Source organism: Pararge aegeria, chromosome Z, assembly GCF_905163445.1.
Source record: "Pararge aegeria chromosome Z, ilParAegt1.1, whole genome shotgun sequence".
NCBI classification, from domain to species: domain Eukaryota; kingdom Metazoa; phylum Arthropoda; class Insecta; order Lepidoptera; family Nymphalidae; genus Pararge; species Pararge aegeria.
Genome location: NC_053208.1, coordinates 22,655,899 through 22,671,497, shown reverse-complemented (window position 1 = coordinate 22,671,497; position 15,599 = coordinate 22,655,899).

Here is a 15,599-nt window from a genome sequence, read left to right as displayed (position 1 = left end):
ACAGACTACATTTTTTTTGTCTTATGTGAAAAAATATCGGTTTTCGATGTTTTATGAGCTGTCTCCAAAGGACAGCTCAAAAAAAATTTTTAAAAGGTCGCTCTGAATTTTTTAAAATTTCAAAAATCATCAAAAATCGAATGTTTTCATTTTTCATTTCAATGAAACAGAACGCGGTAATTTTGGAAAATTCTCTATTAAACTAATCATAATTAAACGAAATATTAAGAACTTAGAATAAAAATTATTTGTTGTAATATGATGAGAGTTCTCTATTAAGTTTACAAAGGTGTGTGCAGACTGCAGACCACCAATCCGCACAGCGTGATGGACTACGTTCTCATTGTGGGAGGAGACTGTTAATGGGTTGATATGATGATGATGATGTTGATGAAATAATACCAATAATTAAAATTCTTTATTTTGACAACTATTACCCAATTTCAGTTTCCACACTTATTCATTCGAAAAAATTCAATATTCACGCAGCGGAAATCTTCGGATGACATACTGTTAAATTCAAATTCAAATTCAAAATTCAAATTCAAATTCAAATTCAAATTCAATTCATATAAACATCGTTTACTTGCGTGACTTTTATCGTTTCTTAAGCTGCTCAATACTTCACAGGGACAGAAATGCCATTTTACACTAGATAACCAAATTAGGCGTGCGGGTACTAAAATGCATCAGCTCGCCACTGCCCTTAGCAGCAGCAGGGTCTTACGGAAAAAAATAATATAGAATATATCATGATATACCAATAACCAAAAAAGTTTAAATAAAGAAAAAACATTAGGTATTACAGGTATAAGGTTACAAATTTGAGTTGTAACTCCAGTGGATTCTTATAAACTGGGATACATAAAAACATACCAGTAAAAATCGGGGTCTTTTGGCAGTACCAAATCCAAACGACAAGTCATCGAGTTATTCCTAAACTTTACATTTACTTCCAAAGTATATTCAGTGTGCGAGTTCTACTCACACTTTGCCTACATAACTAAATATTATAACTTACTAAGTAACAACTTACCGAAACAAATGAAAGAATTTGCATTAAAACTTAATCTTGTACGCACACATACACACTCAAAAGTAAAATAAAAACTTTATCCTGTACACATCATGCTTCTTTCCAAAAGCCAACAGACGCCTCAGAATAAAAATTGCATCTACACGATATTAAATAAAATGGTCTATGTATTCTACATTTAAATAAGGATTCTGTGACTTAGGGATGGGAACTATGGTATGCGAATATACAAGATTTAAGAATGTAAATCGTTTCCACCATGACAGTTACTTTTCCATTAGCTGCTCGTTTCTTCACAAAGGCTGAAGTTTTTTCGATGCGTACGACACGTTCAGGTACCTGCAGGCCTATTTGCAATATAAAATCAAACTAGGCCTGAGGGTCCCCAAACGCGTCAGCACTGCACGGACTGCTCCAGCATAACTCGGTGACTACGGTGACTGTTGACTGCATCATCAGCAATCATCATTCTTCAGTTGATTGAAGCACGCCGCGGCCTTCTTCTTCTTCGACTAAACCTTATCCCACTTAGTGAGGTTCGCTTTCTATCTATTATATTCTAGCCCACATTGCCTAGTCTTGAGCATCCCATTTTTTTCATTCACTATCATAATTCTATAATAAACTACCCGTTGAAATCCTGGAGATGTCTCTTTAAAAGTACAAAGTTTGTATTAAACGTAAACTTATAGAAAAGTCATATTATAGTATTAAGGACAACGTAATCGATTAAAAAGCTTTTGTGTAAATGGTTGCTCTTACCAGGTTGCTCTTCTAATAATTTCAATGTGAGATGGTGATATAAAAAAAACATCCGGCTAAGTTTGTTGTGGGTTTCTTATTAGACCAGGACGCGTTTGGAACCCTCGTACCTTTAATTTTAAGTTTACGAATATGGTTATCGCCATCATCTCACTACCGTGTAATACTCATTAAATGTACGCAAAAGTGCCACCTATAAGCCGGGGCTACTTGAATAATAATATTTTTGACTTTTGACTTTTGATTATGAAATCAAATGGAAAGGATATCGCCAGTCATATTTGCATCTTGTTGCATAACTTAGTGAATAGAAGTTATGTCCAGCTGTATTTGGGATAGTAGGGATGCTACCAATCATGCCTGCTTGGTGACATAACTCTATCATGATTGTTACACTATAAAAACCATACTGATGTACGTTGGTAGAAAGCTAAGCAGAGTGATCAAATTTATTTAGGCGAATAGTACATAATACAATGCTAAAATATATACAAGATTTAAGAATGTAAATCGTTTCCACCATGACAGTTACTTTTCCATTAGCTGCTCGTTTCTTCACAAAGGCTGAAGTTTTTTCCATGCGTACGACACGTTCAGGTACCTGCAGATCTATTTGCAATATAAAATCAAACTAGGCCTGAGGGTCCCCAAACGCGTCAGCACTGCACGGACTGCTCCAACATAACTCGGTGACTACGGTGACTGTTGACTGCATCATCAGCAATCATCATTCTTCAGTTGAGTGAAGCACGCCCACTCTTCTTCTTCTTCGACTAAACGTTATCCCACTTAGTGAGGTTCGCTTTACGGCATATTCTATCCCACATTGTCCAATCTTGAGAATCCTTTTTTTGATGCCATTGGCTCTTAGATCTGCGTTTACCACGTGTAGACATGAGGAGTTAAAACTTACCTGTATATATACCTATTACCTACCTATAAAACTTGTAACCGTATTACGAAATACTGTTAAAGGGTGCATAAGAATATTTCATAAGGAATCGCCTTGTATAAATATTAAATCAAAAGAAGTATGTTTATTTTTCATACAAACTAATTAAAAACATTTTAAGTGTTTCCTTATAACTTATTGAAGATAAAGGACTGTCACCCTACTTGTACCCACCTCCGCTACGCGACCATTAAATAAGTGACAGGAGTAACTTGATTTTAAGTCTGTATGAGATGTTAGGGCTGTATCTGATTTTTTGACTAATTATGACAGTGGTTTACTCTAAATCCTGTGAAGTATTATTTCAGTTTTCAATTACTCGTTGTATACTAAAATGTATATAAACAGGTAAATGGACATGTCAGCTTTTACTCCTTTTTTCTTTTATTACTTTTCTACCTGTATCTATTACATAAACAAGCTAATGTATAATTTAATTGGTCTCATTTGTACATGTTATAATAAGATTCAACTATTTAATTTCTCTTAAGCCCACAAAATAGTTAATAAAAAATTATGCTCTTTACAAAAAATCTTAAAAATCAGTTCAGCGTCTGAGCCAAGACATGTATAACAAAGACTTACTATAAAGGCTTAGTCACTAATTAATAATAACATTCAATATGAAACGTATTTTTATTACAATTTCTTGCAAAATGGAGATTGATTGTATTATTGGGTTAGTCTTTTCTCCATAACTGGAATAGTGTCATATTCCAGTTATGGAGAAAAGATAATATATGGAGATAAGATGCTTCCTACTTCAACAGATTTTTAAAGTAGGCCCAAACTATAGACATTCACATAACACACTTGCATAGACTCACACACACACAACACACACACACACACACTCACACACACACTCACACACACACTCACACACACACTGACACACTCACACACACACACACACACACACATTAACACACCCACACACACTAAATAAGACACACACCCATACACGCTGCATGTTTTTATTGTTTTTTTTTGTTTTTGTAACTTAATCATTGTTTTAATTTAGCTTTGTTTAATTTACTTACTTGGCTATAATTTTTTTATAGGCTTTTACTATGTTCTATATTTTTTTTTGGTACCATAGATTTATTGTTTGACGTTGGCGTTAATTGTTGCAACACAGTTTATACTACTGCAACAGTTATCGCAGCACCATTTTTATTGTGGCAATTCTGTACCCTTACCAATATTCCTAATAAATAAATAAAAATGCAGTTAGCACAAATTCCTTTAACTTAAAAATAACTTTTTCCCAACGAATAACGATAACTAAATTAAATTACCATAGTAACATATAAAATATATAAAGTCCCTGAACATATTTATTAGGTTTTGGCATTTTATTGAACAGATTATATTTATTTTAAAACCTAGACTTCAACTGCGCTATTTCATTTTAAAAAATCATGCACTCTCAATCGACCGACAGATTTTAAGTTCTTATGTGGGGTTCGATTTCAAGAGTTCAGGGGGTTAACAATTAATGAGATGGCATTTATCTTAAAAACAACACGATCTTGTCGTTTTAGCAATGAGGTTGTTATTTTAAAAAATAAGGAAAGACAACAGTTAGTTTTTAATCAAAGTGCATAGTTATAACTAAAAATATACCTACTAGTGTACACACGTAAGAAGTTAAACTTCTATATGTCCTTATTTTTCGAAAAATGATCTACTACTTATATGCAATTTAACAAAAATTGGTTACATAAAGTTAAATTAGATAAAGTTTAACAAAAGGCTTTTATTATCATAGATATAAATACAAATAAAACAATTATTTTATTTTACCTTATTATTACTAAGATTATTACAGCATTTGATTAATTGTAATAGAATGATTACTATCATTGTTTTTATTATTATATATTTTTGTTATTAACGGCTTATGGTAACTGAAATATGTTTACATTCCACAAAATTTAGTAACAAGGTTAAAAATTGAGCAACTGTATTCCCGGATCTTGTTGCTGACGTTTGAGGAATGTTTTTCATGGATAAATTCAATTTATCTTTAAAAAATTTAACCATCTTTAAAGATTTTTCTAATGCAAAATTGAGATTAAAATCTCCACTTAATATTATCGTTACTTTATCATTATTGTTACCGAGTGCAGAAGCACCTCCACTTGTGTATGACATCAATGAATGAAATGAAAACAACTTCTGATTAAGAGATATCAAGTCCGCCTTCACGACATGATATCCCTACTACGCTGGTAAAAGTATTCTTCGAATCAACCGTGGAAGGGACAAGAAAAAGATGGCGCTAACGGAAAAATGGGACGCGTAGCCGAAAAATGTGACGGTAAATTTTTTTTACGCCGAAAAGAAGTTTCTCTTCAAAAACAATTAATAATGAAGAATTAATTTTTTTCATACTCATTTTCATACGTTTTCATAAATTCTTTCTTTGTATTTCTTTCTAAATAAATGTGTGAGTGCGGCATTATTTACTTATAAAAGTAAATGATGATGGGTAGCTCCGATGCGCCCTCTATGATGAACTTCTGCCTTACCTTTGTACTATAGGAACCCTATTCAATTTTACAAGTCTTGCAATTTTTTAAACGCATATAAAAATTTCATCCATTCGTTTCCGTAATTTTAATAGGAATTTTAAAAATTTCTAAATTTTAGATTCATATAAAAAAAATAGGTACTTCCAGTAATAAAAATTAATTCAAGAGTCTTTTGATATAGGTTCATAACCGTTAAAAAAAAAAAAAAAAACGAAAAATAAAATTATTGTTTCTATTTTGTACTCTTATAAATATATGTTATGAAAAATAGCCCTTAACATTATGTGACTAATAAAAAATTAGTTTCAAAAGTTTCTATTAGTCACATAATGTTAAGGGCGCATAGGTTCAGATGAAATTCAATAATAACAAATAATAATATGATTTTTTATTAATGAAAATATTCAGATTAAATCTTGAATCTAAAGTCTAACGGAATCCAAACTAGATTTAGGTTAGGTTAGGTTAGAAAATGAATAAGACGGGTGCCCGGCCGCAGGCCACTTGGGTTCGGACAGTTCAGTCGAAAATTTTATATTTGAATCAGAATGAAAAATAGCAATAATTATTTTGAATAGTTTTCAGAGCGAGACGGGTGTGGTTCGGTAGTATTAAATATGTAAAATAATGTAAATTTAAAGTTACCTACCTTATTGCGTATATGTAATATGTGTTTACATAGTACTTTACTATAATGCATTTATTTAGCTATCGGTTCTTGTATCGTTTGATAGACATTTATATATTGAAAAATGGTAAGCGGTTCGTGTAACGATCTTGCGCGTCTATATTTACAAGTGTGTGGGCAGTTCGTGTATTGATTCTTCGATACTTTTGAAATATATTTAATTCTCAAACTCTGCTGGCTTTAGACTTTTTACCCTTCATCCGCAGCCTATCAACGTCCCACTGCTGACACAGTCCCTCTCATAGGAAATACGGTCTTAGAACATAGGCCCACCACACTACTGTAATGCAGGGTATAAAATTTTGTTAAAAACTTAGCCAAATACTAAAATCAGAGACTTTGAGTTTATAATGTTCCTAAGGACTGTTATGTTGCCTGGTTAGGGTTCGCATCTTATTGTAAGGTTTAGAAAAATATCACAGATAAGTAAAAATACTCTAATAATGTATTTCTTTTGACGTGATAAGACGTATAACGTGTGCAATCATGTTAGCTTTTGTAGACATTTAGAGATACATATAAGATGAGATAATGGGTACAGATAATTATCTCGTTGTGCGCATCCTAGCCCTACTGGTTAGAGCAACAATTCACACTCAAGCTTTGTGTATCGTTTACGTAATCTTCAAACTATTTGGTTACAAGCAACAAATTTTTTGTTTGGTTTTCAAAATTCAAGTCGTGCTAAATTAACATGTGGTTGTCGTTTTTAAAATATAGAGCGAATTTAACCAAGCGTATTATTAAATGGCACCGAATATAAGAAGTGCGAGTGTGGTATCATTTACTTATCTGTAAATGATGATTGGTAGCTCCGCCACGCCACCAATGATGAGCTTCTGCCTTACCTTGGTACTATATGAACCCAATTCAGTCTCTTCACACCATCAAGAGATTAAAGATTTTAATCTATGATTTTCGTGGTTAATCAACATTTCTTAAATATAATTCAACGGGTACATACCACGACAGTGTTATGGGATTTGTCGATATTTTAAGGTACGAGATGTCAAGTTGGATGTCACGGATAGAATCTGACTACCCGCTTTCGCGTTCCTATTGTAGGTATTTCATGAACTGTTTGATATACCACTCTGGCAACGTCACACTTTAAATTGAGAAGCTGTACGATGCTTCCTTGGTTTTCATCGGTGATTCCCACATCGCACCGTCCCTTGTAAGTAAAGAGCATCACATAGGGCGTTAGCACGATTTGTAAGGCAACCGTCGCCAGGTGACGTGGATTGTTGTGTGACGATCCATCACACAACCATCCACGAATACTTGTCCGTGTGTGACTGGTATAATGCGTGACCAAAAGTACCATTAGATCGAACATGAATAAGTACATCCAGGAATGGCAAGCTGCTGTTCTTTTCCATTTCATACGTAACCGATATTCTGTTATGAATGTCGTTGAGATATGCCAGATATAGTTCGTGAAATAGCAACAAAAAGAACACCATAGCGGATAGTAAAAGACTGCCTGTGACATCCAACTTGACATCTTATACCTCCGCAGTCCCGTCGTGACCACAATCAACTAGGTCGAAATATCGACAAACCCTATAATTTTATCGTGGTATGTACCCGTTGAACTATATTTAAGAAACATCGAGAGATTGTTATTTAGCTCGTATAGTACAAAGAAACTGTAGCTCCCCCCCACAAATCAACAGAGGTTTGAATTGCATAATGTATGCAAGTATATTAAAGAAAGACTTTTAAAGTGACCATTTAGAATTGGGCCAAGTGGCACACCGTTCAAAGTCGAAAATACGCAGTCAACGCATGATTTAAATTGTCTTCTATTTTAGTTTTTATACTTTAGATTTATAGAAATTTCATAATTAATATTTTATGCAATTGAGTACAGAGTCATAAAAATATACTAAAATATTTTGTATGATTTTTTAAAGATGTTGATGTGAACGTGAGATGATTATACTTTTCTTGAAATTTCATATTAGCCAAATCTACTTTATGTGAAATCTGAATTTGAAATCGTATCATAAATAAAAAATATTGTTCTTAACGTACGTTACATTATAAAGTTCTCTTTCGTCGTTTTTCTTATTCCTCTATTTCTTCACTCCGGTAACATTAAGTCAGTTTATTCATTTCGAGAGCTTAGCGATGTTGCCTTTTGCATTATCATCATCTGTCACCTCTTTCGCATGTCATCAGTGGCGTGCATAAAGGGTATGGACTAAGCGGGCTGATAATACAAAATGAAAAACATCTCCACTATGAGTGATAAAAAAGTTAAGGATCGGCTTTGTTAGAGTTGTAAAAAACCTACCCTTAGGTATCTATAACTCGTACTGGAGACATCGTCATTCTTCAATATCATCTGCATACCCTGTACATACCCTCTATGCACGCCACTGCATGTCGTGAAATGCGGCGAAAGCTGTGTGTGTCGAGTGTAAGATCAGCCACCATTTTCAGTTAAATGCAGCGTTATAGGAACAGAGATTTTTAATCAAATTATAACCAAGATACTCGTAATGTTAATAACTCGTGACAATAGTCTGATTTATATGCCTCTTGTGTGTGTGTGTTCTATATCCGTGTTGTGTGAATGGTGTGAATTTTATTAAAAAGGTAAGTCATAATTTTTTTTTTATTTGAATAATGGAAATTTAAAGAAATTCTTTTTTACACGGATATCAAGTTATCAAGATCCGTAGCAGACATTTTTTTAACATTCTGGTTTTCCTTTAAATATTTTTATACCTAGAGCATAAAGAACAATAATTCTGGTCTGCTCATACAAGTAATATAGACAAAAACTTATTAGCATATGAAGGTTAAAATATAATAATATCACACAAACACAAGTGTGATATTATTATAAGTATAGAATATAATATAGTGTATACAAAACTAAGTCGCAACAGACACTTTGTGGCAACATTGCATATAACTTGTAACAATATCTTTACTATACTAATTGTATATTCCGGTCACTTTAGAGATGCAATCGTACAATAATTAGCATATAGCTTAAAATTTATATGAATGTTCGGAGCACTATTAAAAATTAATGATGAAAAGTACCCCTCGAATTATTGTAGGGTTAAACTAACGGTATTTTTAAACTTATATTAAGATTCTTTTATAATTTTTTAACTAACTATTGTTATTAACAATACTATAACAAAATATTGAACATATTAAACGCGCATATATGTTTAAAATCAAATGAAAAGTTGCACTCATTAATGTTGTTCCTCAATAAACTCTGAGCTACAGCAGGTGAAGAATCGAGTGAATCAGTTAACAAAATTGGAACATTCTGTGATCAATGGTGAAATAAATTTAGTGATGCCAAAATAAAAATAAATAATAGTGTGTGTTTTTCAGGCTAACTTAATCTATACTAATATTATAAAGAGGTAAAGTTTGTGAATTTGTGACACTGTCAAACGTAATCGCTGGATCTACTGCACCGATTTTGAAAATCCTTTGACCAATATAAAGCCACATTATTTGTGAGTATCATCGACCGATCTATCTTGTAGTGAGACCCGCTTCAGCGGATGCACTTCGACCCTCCTAGATCTTTTTTGCTCAATATATATATATTGACATAAATATTAACATAAAAACTGAAAATTATTTTTTGTGGCATTGGGATAAGCAAAGTAAATCGGAGAAAAAACGGTTGAACGAAATTGTGAAATCCTTCGTGAGTGAGCTTACTAAATACTAGAATAGAAATAAAAAAATGAATAAACAGCGAATGGAGATCCAAAGGCGAATATTACTTAAATTCTATATTATATTAGATCCTAGAATATAAACTTGTTTCATTTTAAATATAATGATAAAACAAATGGAAAAACAAAATTAATTATGGTTTTCAAAGCATAAGTTAATAGCTTTATAAATTTAAAATTGGAATTCCTAACGAAAAAGTGATATTAGAAATTAAAGTGGCAAGTACGATAAAACGTCAATCTGATATATTATCAGATATGTATATTACCTGTTCTATCGGACGTCAGTAAAAAATATAGATTTAAAAGCGATCTCTCTATCTATCTATTTCCAGTAGGTAATTTAAGTAACAAAATCGTCTAAAGAGTATTTATCAAATAGATATTATTTATTATTATTATTATAATATTATTTATTATTTATATCTTTCCTAGTCGGGTGTACATTGACCAAAATCTTCCTCGAAGTTTTCACCTCTGCATCCAATCTTCTATAGAATTGTTCGAAGATATTGTGACTGCAGGTTTTTCATTCATGTCAAAACAACGAAATTAACGAGCATTACTTCATTGTTAAGTCATGAACTGAAAACCAAATGCAGTTACATTTGGCAGTTTTCAAGAAGTTATATGTTTTGATGTCTTCTAGGATTCTTCTTCTTTTCTTCAGCCGTATAATAAAGTGAGCATAGATGCCAATTAAAAAGTGCTATAATTACTAAAAAATTAACAACACTAACTAATTTAGCACCCACGCCACTTTGTGTCTTGCGTGGGAGTAAAATATTTATTTTAAAAGTTATTTCAATATTCTTAACTATTTTATTTTTACTGACCTTAAAAGTTATTTTAACGACCGGTTTAAATTTTTTGACAAAAATATTTTAAGACACAAAATATAACAATTTTAAATAACACATTTATAATGTTAATTTCTCGAAATAAGTCGGGAGGGAATACACTCACCTAAACCTTAGTAAGTTAGCTAACGGACACAGTATTCTCACTTATACAATTGATTTTTAAGTAATTTAAATAAAGAAAGAATCTTTATTATTCTAGAAAGGAACTGCAGTCCCGTTCACAACAGTTCAATCTTTATGACTAAATAAATATTTACAAACAGTTAAAGTCAAGGCAGTACCGGTCGCTGTCTAAAAGTGATCAAAATAGTTAAACAACTCCGTACGCAAACATGTTCTAAATGCAATGCCAATTAAGACCAAGTTTAGTCAAGATAAAATCGCAACACACACTTTTAAAAATAAACACAAAATTATTTTAATTTGTAGAAATATTATAATAATAATAATAATTTGGCTATCCTAGCTAGATTTTATCTGTGTTAAGGATAACCAGCCCTCGCCCCCGGGAAATACATAGACCATAGGATTAAAATTAAGACATTAGTAAGGAAATAATAAAAATAGTTAGTAAAGTGTGTGTGTGTGTGTGTGTGTGTGTGTGTGTGTGTGTGTGTGTGTGTGTGTGTGTGGGTGTGTGTGTGTGTGTGTGTGTGTGTGTGTGTGTGTGTGTGTGTGTGTGTGAGTGTGTGTGTCTGTGTGCGTATAGTATAGTATAGTATTTGTAACCCTAAATTTGCCCCGTTTTGTAGGAGCAAATTTAGGGGTACAAATGTTATTTTTGCTAATTTATAGGGGTAAAAATGCCGCAGGCTGATAGTGAGCATAGATGGCAATTAACCAATGCTTTAAATACTAAAAAAATAACAACACTAATTAATTTTGCACCCACGCCACATTGTGTCCTGCGTGGGAATAAAATATTAATTTTACAAGTTATTTCAATAATTGCAACTTATTTATTTTTACTGACCTTAAGAGTTATTTCAACGACCGGTATGATTATTTTGACAAATCATTTAATGACACAATATATTACAATTTGAAATAATACATTAATAATGCATATGTCTCGAAACAAGTCGGGCCTAACTGACTAAGTTACTAGAAATTCTATGCTAGTGGCATCCGCTTGAGTCACTCTGAGTCTCACACACTAATGTCCTTTATTTAGGAATTTTTTCACAGTAATTTTTAAAACTTTGCTTTTATACATCAGATGTAGATAATGATATAAACTTGAGAGTATGTATTTCTGTCTGATTGTAACCTAATAATTTCCGGACTTAAATAAATAAGTATCCAACGGCAATACACACATCGCCATCTAGCCCCATAGAAAGCGTAGTTTTTGTTATAGGTACCTAGAGGACTGATGAACATTTTTATGAATAATGTACATTAATACTTATAATATACATATTATTAGTACGCCCAGACACTGAAAAACATTCATGTTCATCGCATAAACATTTTCTAGTTGTGGGAATCTAACCCTTGGACCCAAAAAGCAGGGTCGCTGTAACTTAACAATGAAATTTCAAATTTTTTGCGGGTGAAGTCGCGGGCAACAGCTAGTATTATAAAGATTTATAAATATCCTGGCCCCATCTCACACCGTGCGATTGTAAAATCTTTCGTGAGCATGCTTACAAAATACTAGACTAATAATAAAACAGCGAATGAAGATCCAAAGACGAACTATACATCTTACATTCTATATATTACATTAGATATTTGGATATTAGGAGTATCAAGTCATTTCATTTTAAATATAATGATAAAACCAAAAGAAATAACCAATGAATTATGGTTTTTAAAACATGAGTAAATAGCTGTATAAATTTAAAATTGGAATTCCTAACGAATAAGAGATATTAGAAATGAAAGTGGCAAGTACGATAAGACGCCAATCTGATATATTATCTGATATGTATATTACCTGTTCTATCGGACGTCAGTAAAAAATATAGATTTAAAAGCGATCTCTCTTTCTATCTATTTCCAGTAGGTACTTTAAGTAACTAAATCGTCTAAAGAGTATTTATCAAATAGATTATAATATTCTTTATTATTTATATCTTTCCTAGTCGGGTGTAAATTGACCAAAATCTTCCTCGAAGTTTTCACCTCTGCATCCAATCTTCTATAGAATTTTTCGAAGATATTGTGACTGCAGGTTTTTCATTCATGTCAAAACATCGAAATTAACGAGCATTACTTCATTGTTAAGTCATGAACTGAAAACCAAATGCAGTTACATTTGGCAGTCTTCAAGAAGTTATATGTTTTGATGTCTTCTTTTCTTCAGCCGTAATAATAAAGTGAGCATAGATGACAATTAAAAAGTGCTATAATTACTAAAAAATTAACAACACTAACTAATTTAGCACCCACGCCACTTTGTGTCCTGCGTGGGAGTAAAGAATTTATTTTAAAAGTTATTTCAATATTTTTAACTATTTAATTTTTACTGACCTTAAAAATTATTTTAACGACCGGTTTAAATTTTTGGACAAAAATATTTTTAGACACAAAATATAGCAATTTTAAATAACACATTAATAATGTTCATTTCTCGAAATAAGTTGGAAATACACTCACCTAAACCTTAGTAAGTTAGATAAGGGACACAGTTTTCTCACTTGTACAATTGATTTTTAAGTAATTTTAATATAGAAAGAATCTTTATTATTCTAGAAATGAACTGTAGTCCCGTTCACATCAGTTCAATTGCTATGACTGATAAATATTTACAAAGAGTTGACAGTAACGGTCACTGTCTAATAGCGATCAAAATAGTTAAACATCTCCGTCCGCAAACATGTTCTAAATGTAAAGGCAATTAATAGCTAATAAAGAGCAAGTTAAGTGAAGAAAAAATTGCAACATGCACTGTTGATAATACAACAGAAACAGATCCTAATTTGCAGAAACATTGCGTACAACTTTTAATAATTTAAGTTTAATACTAATTATGTTATATTCCCGTCAATTAAGACCCCATTCGTTATAATTAATACTGCAAAGTCCCCTCAGAAACATTGTAGCTTTACTACTATTTTTAGATAAAATATTATTTGATATTGACATTCATTTTGTACTGCATTGTTACGTATGCACTGGCCTATATATATCAAAGCGTAGTATAAAAGAAGTCAGTGAGCGTATATATACGAGTATATACAATTAACACAAAGCTACACAAATATAATATGTTTGATATTAGGGCTTAAAAAGCCTTCGATCAGTAATATACTAGGTAAACGTTCAGTCATCATAAAGTGTCCGTGAATCGTAAGGTTTTGCTGATAAATTGGGAACCTATTAAGTTTATCATCATCATTTCTACCCGTTACCCGACGACTCCAGTGCACGGGTCTCCTCCCACAATAAGAGGGGTTTAAGCAGTAGTCCACCACGTTAGACCAGTGCGGATTGGTGAAACATTATGGACAACTCTCAGGCATGCAGGTTTCCTCGCGATGTTTTTCATCAACTAGATATGCGTGATTGGTGATTAGAACTCGGCCCCCCGAAATTGAAGCCGTAGTCATAACTACCGGTCTATCAACGTTTTCCTATTTCGTTACTTGATAATATTTAAAAAACGTTAGATTTTATTTCGGTGTAAACTCGCAGTGTATCTTGTTTAAAGTTACACCTACATAGGCATGCAGTTCATCGTATAAATTATTTGTTGATTACATTTTTACACCATGTAATTGTGGGCACCACGATTGGTGAAACATTATAGAGAACTCTGAGGCATCCAGGTTTCCTTCTATGTAATTATGACTGAATGTCATCAATATATGTGAAGGCTATCAATAGTTTTGTAAGACAGTCTTATGTTTTGAATTTAGATACATGGGAATATGTATTTCCGAGTATGTTATGCGCTTTAAATAATAAACATCTTAATAATTTAATAAGTAATATCTTAAGGTTGGTAAAATAGGGAGTGAAATCTACAAAGCTAAAATTTAGAACATAGGTGTATTTTAAAGCATAGATAGCAGTTAAAATTTCATTTATCCAAACTACCCCTAAACGGGTATAATTTGGAGTGGAATGTTATATGAAAGTTCTATGTTTTGAAGTTCGAGACACAGAAATTTGCATTAAAATTCGAAAACGTGTTTTCGATACATAGCAGTGTACGATTCATTGAACGCCGCATACTGGATTAACAGATTCTTTAAAACTACGCTAAGGTATAGCAATAATCCGTAATATAACAATACACACCAGTGTGTATTTCTGTCTGTATAAACTATTTAACTGATTTTAAACAAATTTGTGGGTAGCTTTCTTTCTAGGGTTCAACGGGGTTCTTCTCAAGTTCAAAGGAAATCAGGAATTCTACGCTAACGAAGATGCAGGCATCCGCTTGAGTCACCCTGAGGTACACACTATAATGTCCTTGTTTAGGAGTTTTTTCACAGTAATTTTTAAAACTTTTCTTTCATATTCGTACATCAAATAAATAAATAAATCAGATGTAGATAATGATATAAACTTGAGACTATGCATTTCTGTCTGATTGTAACCTGATAATTTCAGGACGTAAATAAATAAATATACTATGGCAATACACACATCGCCATCTAACCCCAAAGTAAGGATGGCTTTTGTTATGGGTACTAAGATGACTGATGAATATTTTATGAATTTTATATATAAATACTTATAATATACAAATAGACAACCAAACACTGAAAAACATTCACGTTCATCACACAAACATTTTCTCAACTCACGGCCTTGGACTCAAAATCAGGGTCGCTGTAACATCACTAGGAATTTCAAAATTTAATTGCAGGTGAAGTCGCGGGCAATAGCTAGTAATATATTGATTTCAAAAATATTGAAACTGGTTCCAAAAATATGCTGGCCCCATCTCACATTCTATATTATATTAGATACTAGCTGTCCCGGCGAACTTCGTACCGCAGATCATTTTTTTTTTTGATAAATGTAATATTTTAATACTTATTATCCTATTCCGGTCTAAGAGGAATCCAAAACAT